Source organism: Coenobita brevimanus, chromosome 40, assembly GCF_032717465.1.
Source record: "Coenobita brevimanus isolate Jiangsu-jjx chromosome 40, ASM3271746v2, whole genome shotgun sequence".
NCBI lineage: Eukaryota > Metazoa > Arthropoda > Malacostraca > Decapoda > Coenobitidae > Coenobita > Coenobita brevimanus.
The window spans coordinates 66,767,940-66,781,021 of record NC_136993.1 but is presented as its reverse complement, the minus strand read 5'-3'; positions in this window follow the sequence as shown (position 1 = coordinate 66,781,021).

Below are 13,082 nucleotides of genomic sequence, written 5' to 3'. Positions count from 1 at the left end.
TATGGAGAAGGAGGACATTGGTAATTCCCCGGCGGAACTAACGTACGAGGAAAGACTTGAGGTTGCTGGGGCAGTTCACTCCGAAACCAGGCACGCTGGCCCTGGTTTTCCTCCCAGGGCTCCAGCAGGCAATGCAGGCACAATGACCAGTCCCTCGTTCTCCAAGCAGCACCAGACGCCGTTCATCCCCCACTCCCTGCCAGACACTGAACAGGCTTTCTTGAGGAGGGGTCACCGCACTTCACCACCTCCAAACCCCATACGAGTGTTCATTTCAGTGATCACAAACTCAGACAAAACAGTCACAATATACAAACATGGGAAATCATCCACAATCTCTGCAGACAGAGTCAAACCAGCACACCACAAACCCAGTTACAGCCAACACCCCACACGTCATCTCCCAACCTTGCTAGCCCACCAACCACACGCACACACTCTACACCTCATACCCCGGCACCAACACCTACATGCACCACTCACACACACACCTCCCATCCCCTTTGTCAATTCGTACCCACCACTCCCTGTCATCACCACACACCGAGTCACTCATCATACAGTACAGCAAACTACAATCACTGACGCAAACACTCCCTTACTACCACCCACACTACCATCCACAAACCCTACCTTGAGCACTGACTCTACAACCACTAACCCACCCTCTCCGTCAAACTCACACGACCCTACCTCTCACCTTACTCCCCCACCCCTCACCCCTCACCCGGTCCTTACACCTAATCTACTCACTCTGTCAACTGCAGGTGATCCTACCTCCCACCTTACTCTCCCAGCTCCCACCCCTTACCCAGTCCTTACCCCTAACCCACCCTCTCCGTCAACCTCAGGTGATACAACCCCACACTCTTTCCCTCCAGTCCCCACCCTTCCCTCAGTCAATACCCCTCATCCCTCAACACCCGTTGTTCCCGTAATCCCTCCACCACTCACCATAACCCTACAAACTACATAAACAGCTACCACATTTACCTACACACAATCAGGCCGTCTCAGCAAACCACCACAATTTTACACGCCTTCGTAATCTGATACCAAACACCGCAGACACTCCATGTCGTCATACACCTACGCTTCATTCATATTGTACAGAAAATTTTTGTGTGTGTGTTCTCCCTCATACAATGGCTCAATTGTAAAGGCAGGCATAACTCTTTCATTTGCTCAAAGTAGCTAAGCACCAGTCAAATTCTCATACAGAAAGTTATGCCCGGCTACTATTTCTTAGTTTATAGTCATGCCCCCCCCCCCATTTAATACCTTACTCCATCACACATAGCCATGCAATGGACTTGTCATTAAATTTTCCGTCTATCACAACCGCTTTTTGTAACTACTGCATTCAAATCACTTTCAAATGTTCGCTCACTTTGAAAACTGTATATAGATTATTTTCGTACCTTGTACCCTAATAATATTTTTTTTCTTCCTTTTTTTGCCATAAAACGGAGGGGGAGGAGGGGGAGTGCTGTGGCGTATATTACACCACAAAGTATTGTACCTCGCATTTCACCTACACACGTGGTTTCCTTCCTGTGGTGTCCTTCCCTTGTGGCTTTTCTCCACCTTGTTCTCGTACTTAGCATCGCTACTAGTGCCGCTACCAATAGTATTCAATTTCTCATCCCTCCTCATCTGTACCAGTGCCGCTACTAATAATATTCAATTTCTCTTCCCTCCTCACCTGTACCAGTGCCGCTACCAATAATGTTCAATTTCTCATTCCTCCTCATCTGTACTAGTGCCGCTACCAATAATGTTCAATTTCTCATTCCTCCTCATCTGTACTAGTGCCGCTACCAATAATGTTCAATTTCTCATCCCTCCGCACCTGTACCAGTGCCGCTACCAATAATGTTCAATTTCTCTTCCCTTCTCACCTGTACCAGTGCCGCTACCAATAATGTTCAATATCCCTTCCCTCCTCATCTGTACCAGTGCCGCTACCAATAATATTCAATTTCTCTTCCCTCCTCATCTGTACCAGTGCCGCTACCAATAATGTTCAATTTCTCTTCCCTCCTCACCTGTAGTGGTGCCTAAACCAATCAAATTTGCCTATTCAGGTGACCTAGGCCTACTGGTGCTCTGCCTACCTCATTAAGGGGCTTAAAACTGAGTGGGCGACTTAGCTTGCCCTTCTTTTCCCTCTCAACTTCACCTGGCTGACTACCTGCCTTGCTCTCCGTCTCTCTTAGTAAATGTGGCCACGCGGTACGACTTTACATATACAATACACGCAAACACATCAGCTCAGCACTCCCGCTCCACACTAAATTCATTGCTCATATTTTAGTCTGTAACTATTTATCCATTTAATTGATCTACACATGCTGTAAATGTAATTGCCCTGTACTACTTTTAAGTCATGTAGTAACTCTGTATCATTCCAAGTCAATAATCACTGCCCTGTCTATTTCTTCTCAGCTCATTTGTGTTTATCTATCCTTACCATTTGCCTCGGTGTAGCCCCTAGTGAAATGTCCCCATAACTAAAACGCTACAGGATGATCAACTTTCAAGGTGTGGAAATGTCTTAAATGTTAGGTATGTTTTGCCACTGTGGCCTATTAGGAAAAATATACGTCCACACACACACACACACACACACACACACACACACACACACACACACACACACACAATGATCCCAGAGAGGTTATCAGGCCTTGGGTTATTCAACGAAGCAAAATAAAATGATATATAAGAACTGTCCTGCAGCCTTCCGACACACAGAAACCTACTATCCAAATACTAGAACTTGCAGTAGGTAAATATTGACTAATTTAAGCTCCCAACAAACGTACATGAAACGATACCAAAAACCAAATGTCAGTATTGATGGACTTAACACACCTTCATAAATCAGGCAAAACTGTTTATTGTAACTTTAATATTGTGACACTTGGCGCAATAAACTAGATCTTTTTAGCCGAAGAAACTATGAGAAGATTGTTGAGCTCAGTTGGTTCCGTGCTTTATTGAAAATGGGGAAAAAAAGAATGAAAAAAAGGAAAGAGAAGAAAAAGAAGAAAATGTGCTTGAGAGAGAGAGAGAGAGAGAGAGAGCGTTAAGTGCCCAGTTCCTACTTTGCCAGCATGGAAAAGGATTGATTATAGTTACTACTCTTCCTCTCATGGAAAAGATCAAGTCCAGAACTTCAAAATGGGTCATTATAGTCACAGATGCACAGACCTCCTATACTCTTTTTATTCTGAATCGGCCTAAAATTGCCGTCTCTCAAATTTGAGTACTGAGTCGTAGCATTACATTGGCACTAGAATACGATACTGGTCACAAAGATGCACGATGTGGGAGGAAATGAGAGCGTTATATCAAGCATTGCCTTTTTCTGTCACTGAGCTACTTGAACGCTGCAAAAAAACACGAAAATCTAGACCAAGTTATAATAAAAGAACTAGCACTGATAAAAAAAAGGTATTACTACACTCTGTTGCACTAATTGCTTTATTAAGTACGTAGGGATGTACAGGTAATCACAAATAAGCAATAAAAAACATCCAGCTGTACCAGGGACCAGATATTCGAACATATTTACCATCATATCCCCGTCATAGCTTAGTTTCTACAGGAAGAATAAGACATGGGGATATTATACACACTCCTTCCTTGTTCTTCCTCAATACTGCAGATATAACCTTCGATAAGAACCTCGTCACTGTGATTTGCTTTTGTAGGAGGGAACAGGAGATATCGGAAAAGCTTGCCCTGTCCATTTTCTTGCACCCCTCTTGCAAGAACAGGTCCAAGTTTTGACAGGGGAAACGAGAAACGTAAATGTGTTCGAGGCACATCCCACCCCAGGTAATCTGTAAAGAATCATAACAATATCAGACGAAGTAAGGTAACAGGAAGCAAATATTCATCCTAACTTTTCCACACCTCCAGTCAGATTACATACATATATTATTCCTCGTCATACCCAGACCATTTTTGAAGCCATCTGAGAGTGCCTTTGTGCTGATTTCCAATCTATATTCCATTTTTTCACGTCTTTTCCAGAAAAGTCTAGGTTAGGTTGGGTTTGGTTTCTTAATACCATGTGACGTTGAGTCTGTTAGGCAGCTAAGTTGAATGTTAGGATAAGATAGGCTGAGAGAGAGAGAGAGAGAGAGAGAGAGAGAGAGAGAGAGAGAGAGAGAGAGAGAGAGAGAGAGAGAGAGAGAGAGAGAGATACTGATCATCTGGGGAAAATCACACTCTAGAAAGTAGTGTAAAAATAGTAAAAAGAAGGAAATTTGCTGGCCAATTAGATGGCAGGGTTAATGAAGGCTGTTTACACGCCCTCCATCACTATAAGTTTCTTCTGAGCTGAATCAGTTCCCTGGAGATAACAAGAAAAATGAGAAGATACTGTACTGTAGAGCAATTGTCTCCACCAGACCCCTTAATCCTGTAAGGGGTGGACACAAACAAATCGCCCTCCATGTCGCCCTGTCCCTCGCCATTTCACTGCTCCTGCTACTTCAGCTCACACACCCTCTCTCATATACCTCTTCCACTCCATCCCTCCATCTCATCATTTGCCTGTCCCCCTCCTTCTCCCCCTCCTCTCCCACCTCACTTGCATATACACACTCTCCTCGTCAGCCTCTTCACTCTCCATCCTTTCCACATGGCCAAACCACCTCAATGTGTTTCCCTTAACGCTTCCTATCACATCCACATCCACACCACAACACTCCCTTCACTTCCTCATTTGTCAGTCTGTCTCTCCACGTGTGACTCCACAGGAACTCCCCTCTCAAATAACCTCATTTCCACTGCTCTCACTCTTCACTTCTGTCCTTCCAAAAAGGACCAAGCTTCATTTTCATCATGTCAGAGTTGGTATCACAATACTGTCATGTAGTAGCTTTGTCACTTCCATGCTCAATTCCCCTGTTTCTTATCACTGCTTTCAAGGAACCCGCAACCTTTCTTCCTTGCATGCACCCTTTTCAGAAGCACTTTCATCCTCCAAATTTCCGCATCCTTACTCATCACACTACCCAAGTACTTAAATGCACTCACATTCTCCATTTCCATTCCTCATCCAACCTCGCTCTACATTCACTAACTTCACCCTCTCTCAAAGACCATCACATTACTCTTTCCCATACATTCACCTGTTAGATTCCGTTTCTTACACACTCTCCCAAACTCATCCACCAAGCTCTTCGCAGCTCCCCTTTGTCTTCACTCAACAACACAGTATCATCTGCAAACAACAGTACCAGGGAGTTTCCAAACACTGCCCTCTCTCACCAGGGCCACTCCAACATCCACTACCCTACCTTGTACCTTCTTTTATTACCCCATCCATGTACAGATTGTACAACAATGGGAGACATGACACATCCTTGTTTCAATCCAACCTTCATATAGAAAAATTCACTAAGTTCAATATCCACATTCACAGCAGCCTTAGCACGCTCATACATACTCTTCACGGCCTTCAATGTCCCATCTACTCCATATATTCTTAATACTTTTCACAATCCTTGTCAATCCAATTCCCTTCCGTCATATGCTTTTCTCAAAATCCATGAAGGCTTGCATACAACTTCTTTCCCTTGTTCAGAAACTTTTCCACTAAAGATCTAAGAATGAATATCTGATTTACACAACCTCTTTCCTTCCTAAAACCTCCCTGTTCTTCTCTATTGAATTCCTGTGTTATTTCCCTTAACTCTCTGTCAATAAGTATCCTACCATGTATTTTTCCTGTTTGGCATTAAGAAGGCAAATGACCCCTACTTATTACATATACACTTCTCTTTTCCCCCTTTTCCTTTGTACAGGGGAATAATTATACCTGACTTCCAATCCTCCGGGACTCTACCTTCCTCCCAGGCCAATCTGCACATCTTCCACATCCATTCTACTATTATCTCTTCCCCATGCTTCAGCATTTCACCATACACTCCTTCAGTTCCTGAGGCTTTCCCCAGTTTGACTTTCTTCAATGCTTCCACAACTTCTATCCTACTGATTTCTTCCTCTCTTTTCACATACCTGCTCCTCCCAGCCATTCCCCAGCCACTTATACTTGCATTACTTCCATTCTCTATGTTCAGCAATTCATTAAAGTGTTCTCTCCATCTGCTCACTTTTTCTCCCTAATCTACCATTTTTATCTTTCACTCCCCAACTTACTTCTTTGACACCCTGTCTAACTCTCTTAACTTCTTTCCAGAACACTTTCTTACATTCCCTCCACTTGACACTCAAATTCCTTCCAAATTCCTCATCCACTCTCTTCTTACTCTCTCTTACTAATCTTTTTACATCTCTTTTCCACTCTGTATATAACTCTCTCTTCCGTCTCTCAACTTCTTCGACGTCCCTGTTTCTCATCCACTCACTATATGTTTTCTTCTTTTGTGCCACAGCCTGTCTCACCTCTTCATTCTACCATGCTGTTCCCTGCACCCCCTTTCGTCTTCTCTTCACCCCACACACCACCTCACATGCTGCACATATTTCTTCTGTGAATATCTTACACCTGCCACGTACCCCATCTGCTCCAATCTATATTTACCAAATCGTTCCTCCACTTCCCTCATATATTCTGCCTTTTTTACATCCTCTTGTAACTTTTCTACCCTCCTTGTAAGAACTACTTCCTCCTGTCCTTCCCTTCTCCTATTTCTCCATTTTGTTTGGACTTTGATTTCTAAAGTCCACTCCCCCAACCTCTTTATACATTTGCATCCATTACACACCTTCTCATTCTGTCACCCAAACACACATAATCAGTCATTGCCTTCAGTTCATTCAGTTCACCATCCACCCATCTCATCACTAGCCATGTATACCTCTGGATTATTTTGTGCCTGAAGAGGGTATTGTCTGTCACCAACCCCCTCCCGGCACAAATGTCCACTAAAGCATTGCCATATATACTCTCTCTCTCTCTCTATCTATCTATCTATCTATCTATCTATCTATCTATATATATATATATATATATATATATATATATATATATATATTCTTGGTATATATATGAGGAACATACGCATTCTGCCATAGACATACTACTATCCCTTCAAGAGGCTTGTACCATTCTATGGAACTATGATCGTCCAATGGGAGGATTTCAGTGTTGTCCTGATGGAGCTATTCCCTTTTTATAGGATTACTCACTTATTGCCACCCAGGACCCACCGTATATTTTCCTCGGGCCTATTCACAGTGAACCTGTTATCCTTTTACCCATCCACTCATCAGCAACCCACACATCCAGTACATTGTGTCCCAGCACCACCACCAGGACGAACCAGCACATCTCCATGGGTGCGCACGTACACACACACACACACACACGAAATAGTTCACAACTTTTTCGCAAACTAATGATCCTTTATGGTTGTTTTCCCCCAAAGAAGATTGTTCCCAAGTCTGTGCATATGGCTTTGTGCGTCCCAGTCTTTGTGTCCGTGTTTGTGAGAATGTCTGCGTCGGTGAATGTGCGTGTGTCTTTGTGTGCGATCCTCTGTTTGTGTATGCGTGTTTCTTACAGTGTTTGTGTCTTACTCTGGCCATGATACTGCGCGCGCGTGTGCGTGTGTGCGTGTGTGTGTGTGTGTGTGTGTGTGTGTGTGTGTGTGTGTGTGTGTGTGTGTGTGTGTGTGTGTGTGTACTGGAGTCCGTTGGCTGGGTGGGTGGGATGGGTGAGGATGGAGTGATGGGTGTGGTGGCTCGGTGCATCGCCAGTGTGGCTGGGTGGCTGCATGGGTGGGTGTCAGGGAAGGGTTGATGTGTTGCTTTTGGATGGGATGGGTTCGGTGGGTGAGTGGGGTTCAATGGTGAGTGGAATAGGGGATTAGTGGGGTTGGGTAAGAGGGGTGATTGAGGGTGTGGGTGCACGGTGGGCCGGTGGGTCGGTGGGAAGAGTGGGTGTGTATGATCGGTTTATTTCCAGGGTGAGGCGGGTGGGCAGGGTGGGTGAATATTAGGGAGAGGTAGGCCTAGGTGGCTAATGCGGGGGGGTAGGGCGGGTGGGTGTGGTGGATGGTAATTGTTGGGTGAGCAAGGTCTGTGGCATTCGTGGGTGGGAAGGGAGGATGGGTGGCTGGGGTAGGTGGGCAAGATGGGTCGCCGGAATGGGTGGGCAATATGGGTCGCAGGGTGACTGAGAACACTGCTTGGCCAGGGTGCTGTGGGTTGATAAGCCGGGTTGGAAGTGGACAGGATGGGTAGGTGAGTGGGTGGATGTGTTGGGTGACATTGCTGGGTGAGCTTGGTGGGTGGCATTCGTGAGTGGACAGGGTGCATGGCCGGGATTGGTGAGCATGGTGGGTCACCCAGGTAGCAAGGTAGGGTGCGTGGCCGGGGTGCGAATTTTCTTTTACCCAGATATACTGTAATTGGCCATCCTGTCATGCTGACAGAGTCGGATCGAGGGCCTCGAGGAAATACTCGACACCTTCGTCATACCCCCAAACAAAATAAGGTATTCTGGTTGGTTAAAATTAAGTTAGGCCTAAGCTGATGAGGTATGGGTTGGTGTAATCAAAACACAGCTTTTCTGATGATTTTTATGGTTCTAATTATCTATTCACAGCTATGCATTCTCTTTATAATATTATGCATGTAATGAAATAGGCTAATATAACACGTTTGTTACACTATGTTGCTATGTTGCTTGCTATGCTCTTACACATAGGACGACAATATTCCGTTTTCTGTCCATCTAGCAATTAGCTGACTGTAGCTGAAGCAGTGAGGACCTTTCCAAAGCTGAAGCTCGCTAAATCCTACCTGAGGTCCATCATGTCATTGGTATGCCTTAGTGGCCCTTCTGTCATCTGTATTAACCATGCAATTGCTGGGCTCGTTTCACATGATGATATAATTGATGACTTTGCATGAAGAAAGGCAGGAAAGCTTAGGGTTTAGATGGCAGCTGGGCAATGTAGTTCCTGTGTTTCTTGTTTGAGGTGCAATAGTGCAATAATTAGATTCTCTGCTTCATAAGTGTGTTATTCTATTTGTGTATGTGTGAAATAAGGATTTGTGCAATTTTCTATAGTTTTAAATGTTACGATAACTTATTTGTAGCCTATCGTTCCAAATGTCTTAATAGAATTACGGTTAGTGCAGAATGTTTTTGTTTTGCTTTGTTTTCTTTGTTGGGGGAAGGGGCGCTGAAGGGGGTTTCGACAAGGGCGACATAAAAGCTAGAACCACCGCTGCTTAGCGCGGAGCATTTCAATTAATGTAGATGTGTTGAGTTGATTACTCATTTTTGTCTTCATCAGATTTACCTGGTAGAACACCCACTCAACAGATGCATTAGAGTGTGGAAGACATAAAAGGCTTTTCATGAAGTAACCAAGCAGGGAGGACACTGGCATATCATCACCCTTCTTCAAATTGCCCACTTTAAACCAAAACTGCACATGTCTATATTAGGTTCAACATTTAATTCTGTATTGCACAGTAGACGCCACTCACGATCGAGCTCATTTATGTCAGTCTTCGGGATTAGTCTTGGAAAGGATATTAATGGGGCAATGGATGGAACTGATTTTGATGTAACACTTAAAGCATCCATTGCACTGAAGCTTTGAATACCTGGATCTGACAAATGCAATATCTTTTTTACACTGAGATGCACCTTCGGTGTAAAAGTCTAGGCTTCTTAGTCGGAAGCTGTGAAGTTCCTGTTGATTAATACCATGATCTGCTTGCAAAGAAATGGTTTCTCTCCCACCAAGGTTAATGTCGTCTAAAGCAAGAAAGTTTGCTGTATCCCTCACTCGAACATTTGGTACTAAAGTAGATTTTAAGTGACTGTTCTTCATGTAATTTTCAACTAAGGTATGGAACACTACTGAGATCTGCTTGTACAGTAAATATAGCTTGGGTTGCTCAGCCTGCATTTCACAATTTAGATCACTGAACAAAGGAAGAACAAAACATAAAAACTCGAGGTACAAGTAGTTAACAGGATTATTCAGATTTTGAAACACTGATTCAGCTGCAAGGAACCTGTCCTCTAGCACTGCCCTTGTAATGAATAAGTTCAGTGCGGGTAATTGTTCAAGAAGACGCTTGACAACACGTACTGTGTAATGATAACCACCTAGTCTGAGATGGGTGTAACATTTTGTGTGGCTTGGCACTAGTATATCCTACTCTTGGAATTCCTTCAATGAACGTGATTGCTTTGGAGTCTGGATATAGTTATGTACATCTCTTGCTAGGTTTTCAGTGCTCCTTGATAGCTTGATACACACATACGGTGCACATAAGTGGAAAGAGTGACATATACACTTTAACCCGTTCAGTGCCAAGTCCATATCTAGTATGGACAAGCAAACACTGCCAACTATGCCAGGTCTTTACCTGGTACGAACTTGATTTTGGGGACATTTACGCGAAATTAATTGCTTGACAGAACAAGGGAGCAGACACCTTCATCCACCCTGCGTATGAGCAGGAGGGACACAGGTGGCGGTGGGGTAGGGGTCCCGCCTGTTTGACGCGTCAGTCTCCGAGAGAATCTGGCCTGTTTGACGCGTCAGTCTCCGAGAGAATCTGGCCTGTTTGACGCGTCAGTCTCTGAGTGAATTTGGGTTGCGCTTTCCTCAGTAATTCACTGACTACCACACGATGGAGAAGTATTGAAAAAGTGTGTTTGTGATGGTGTAAATAATGTATATATTGAAAATAATATAGGTAAATGTAAGTACAGTAAATGGTAGTAAGTCATGATGTCAAGTAACGTGAGGTTTTTAATGTAAGTAATGAATGATTTAGAGCAAATACTGTGACTGCGTACACTAATAGTGTATATAGTGCCTTATCGACTGTTTATGGTGCCTCAGAGCACTATATATATATATATATATATATATATATATATATATATACCGTCAGTCCACACCAAAATGGAATATCTATCCACATCAGTCGCGGACGGTTTCTGACATTAGCCATCTAACGCAATCGGGCCTCGCCGGGGCAGATGAAGTCTATGGGAAGGACACGCCAAGGTTCGCTGGAAGTCGCATGACAGTGAACACCTGTTTCAGCCTGAAAACAGCCCAGGTGAGTACTATTACTGTCACAAGACTAGTTCTTTATACAATCCAGGTTCTTTTAGGCAAAAAAGGAAAAATATCGAAAATTGCTGGCATAGGGGGTCACCCACCCTCGCAGACCCTTGGCACAGGGGGTTTAATGACCGGCGAAGGGTCTGGCACGGAATGGGTTAACACAAGTAAATCTCGTATATCATCCTTTCGAAGCTTTAAGAGAGAATGGTGTTGCCCCGTCATCACATTTGCACCATCAGCTGCAAAGCCAGTCATTTTATCCATCGACTCATTCAGTACTCACGCATGGCTTGTGTGTACTGAACAAGATTCTCTCTCTCTCTCTCTCTCTGCATATTTAAAGCTTTCGAGTAAAATTTCCCTATTTTCCCACTGATTTCGAATTTTCTTCCCTTTTTCCGTTTTGGACTCAGAATTTCCCCAAAACAAGGAAATTTCCCTGCATCTGGCAACACCGTCATGTGAATCCCCTTATTGTACTTGACTTAACAAAATTCCGTCAGGTCCATTTCTTTACTACATTCTTACTTCTTCAATACTGTTGGTAAGTTTCCTCGTGTTTCATTGTGAGGCACAGGGGCGCTAGTTACCTGTATGTTGAAGAACTGAATTAAAGATCCTGAAATATTTGAAGACTTTATCTGAACCATCTGTTTCATTGACACTATTGTTGTTGTTGTTGTTGTTGTTGGTGGTGGTGGTGGTGGTGGTGGTGGTGGTGGTGGTGGTGGTGATGATGGTGGTGGTGGTGGTGGTGGTGTTGATGGTGGTGGTGTTGATGGTGGTGGGGATCTTGTTCTTGTTATTGATGGTGGTCGTGGTGATGATTTTGTTGTTGTTGCGCCTTGTTCATCGCCACATGAACTCAGTAGAATGAATTTTAAAACTGTCTATTAAGATCCAGCATAGCCATTTGCGGGAGACTGGGTGTTATGGGACGTTTACAGAAAGGCAATGGAACTACCAAATCATACCGATGCCACAGCATAAACACTTCCTTCTCCAATACCTCTCTTGATAAGAGGCTTGTGAAATGTCAGCAATTCGAGGTGCTACCCAAAAGTTCACGAAATTTGAAAGCAAGGCGGAAACCGCTTGTTGTACGGTGTGTGGATGCTGGGTGGCAGTACAGGCACCTTTTGTTTGTTAGTGTGTCAATTGGTGGTGTGCAGGGTGGATGTGTTCGCTGCATGTGTGTGTTCTTTTATCGCTGTGTGTCTGTGAATTTTATGGTCTAGAAAATGGAAGATGTGACAGGGCAAGATGTGTGCATCTAGATTTGTATGAAACTTGGGAAGAACGCGGCAGAAATGGATAAACTGTTAAAACAAGCATTTGGTGACAATGCTTTAGGGGTTACACAAACCAACTACTGGTTTAACAATTTTAAAAACGGACGAACGTCAACAGATAAGGATGCACGTTCTGGTCGCCCTTCCAGCAGTTCAGCTTCTGACAGTGTGGCCTAAGTTTATGCAACCATCCTCGAAGTCGCAGCAGGACAATCAACGACGTTTGTGTCATTGTTAGCCTATCATATGGAACTTGCCAGTGCATTTTGTCTGGCGACGTGAGCCAAAACCTCCAGAAAAGTGGCACACAAATAAATGGGTGCGTCACCATGAGAATGCACCCGTGCACACAGCCTTTGTTGTTCAGCAGTTTTTTGGCATCGTAAACATGCCAGTTGTCCCCAAACCCCATCATGCAGCCGATTTGGCCGCCTGTGAGGTTTTTCCTCTGTCCAAAAATGACAATCCAGCTGAAAGGACTAGGATCTGACACCACTGGAGAGATCCAGGAGAAAATTGCACAAGGTCCTGAACAAGACAATGCTCAAGGACTTCTAGAAAGTGTTCCTATCATGGATCCACTGGGATCGATGACTGCACGCCCAAGGAGACTACTGTGAAGGAGACGCTGGTGATTTGACGACGTAAGTTTTTTTTTTTCCTACTGTAGTCAAATTTCGGGAGCTCTTGGGTTGCA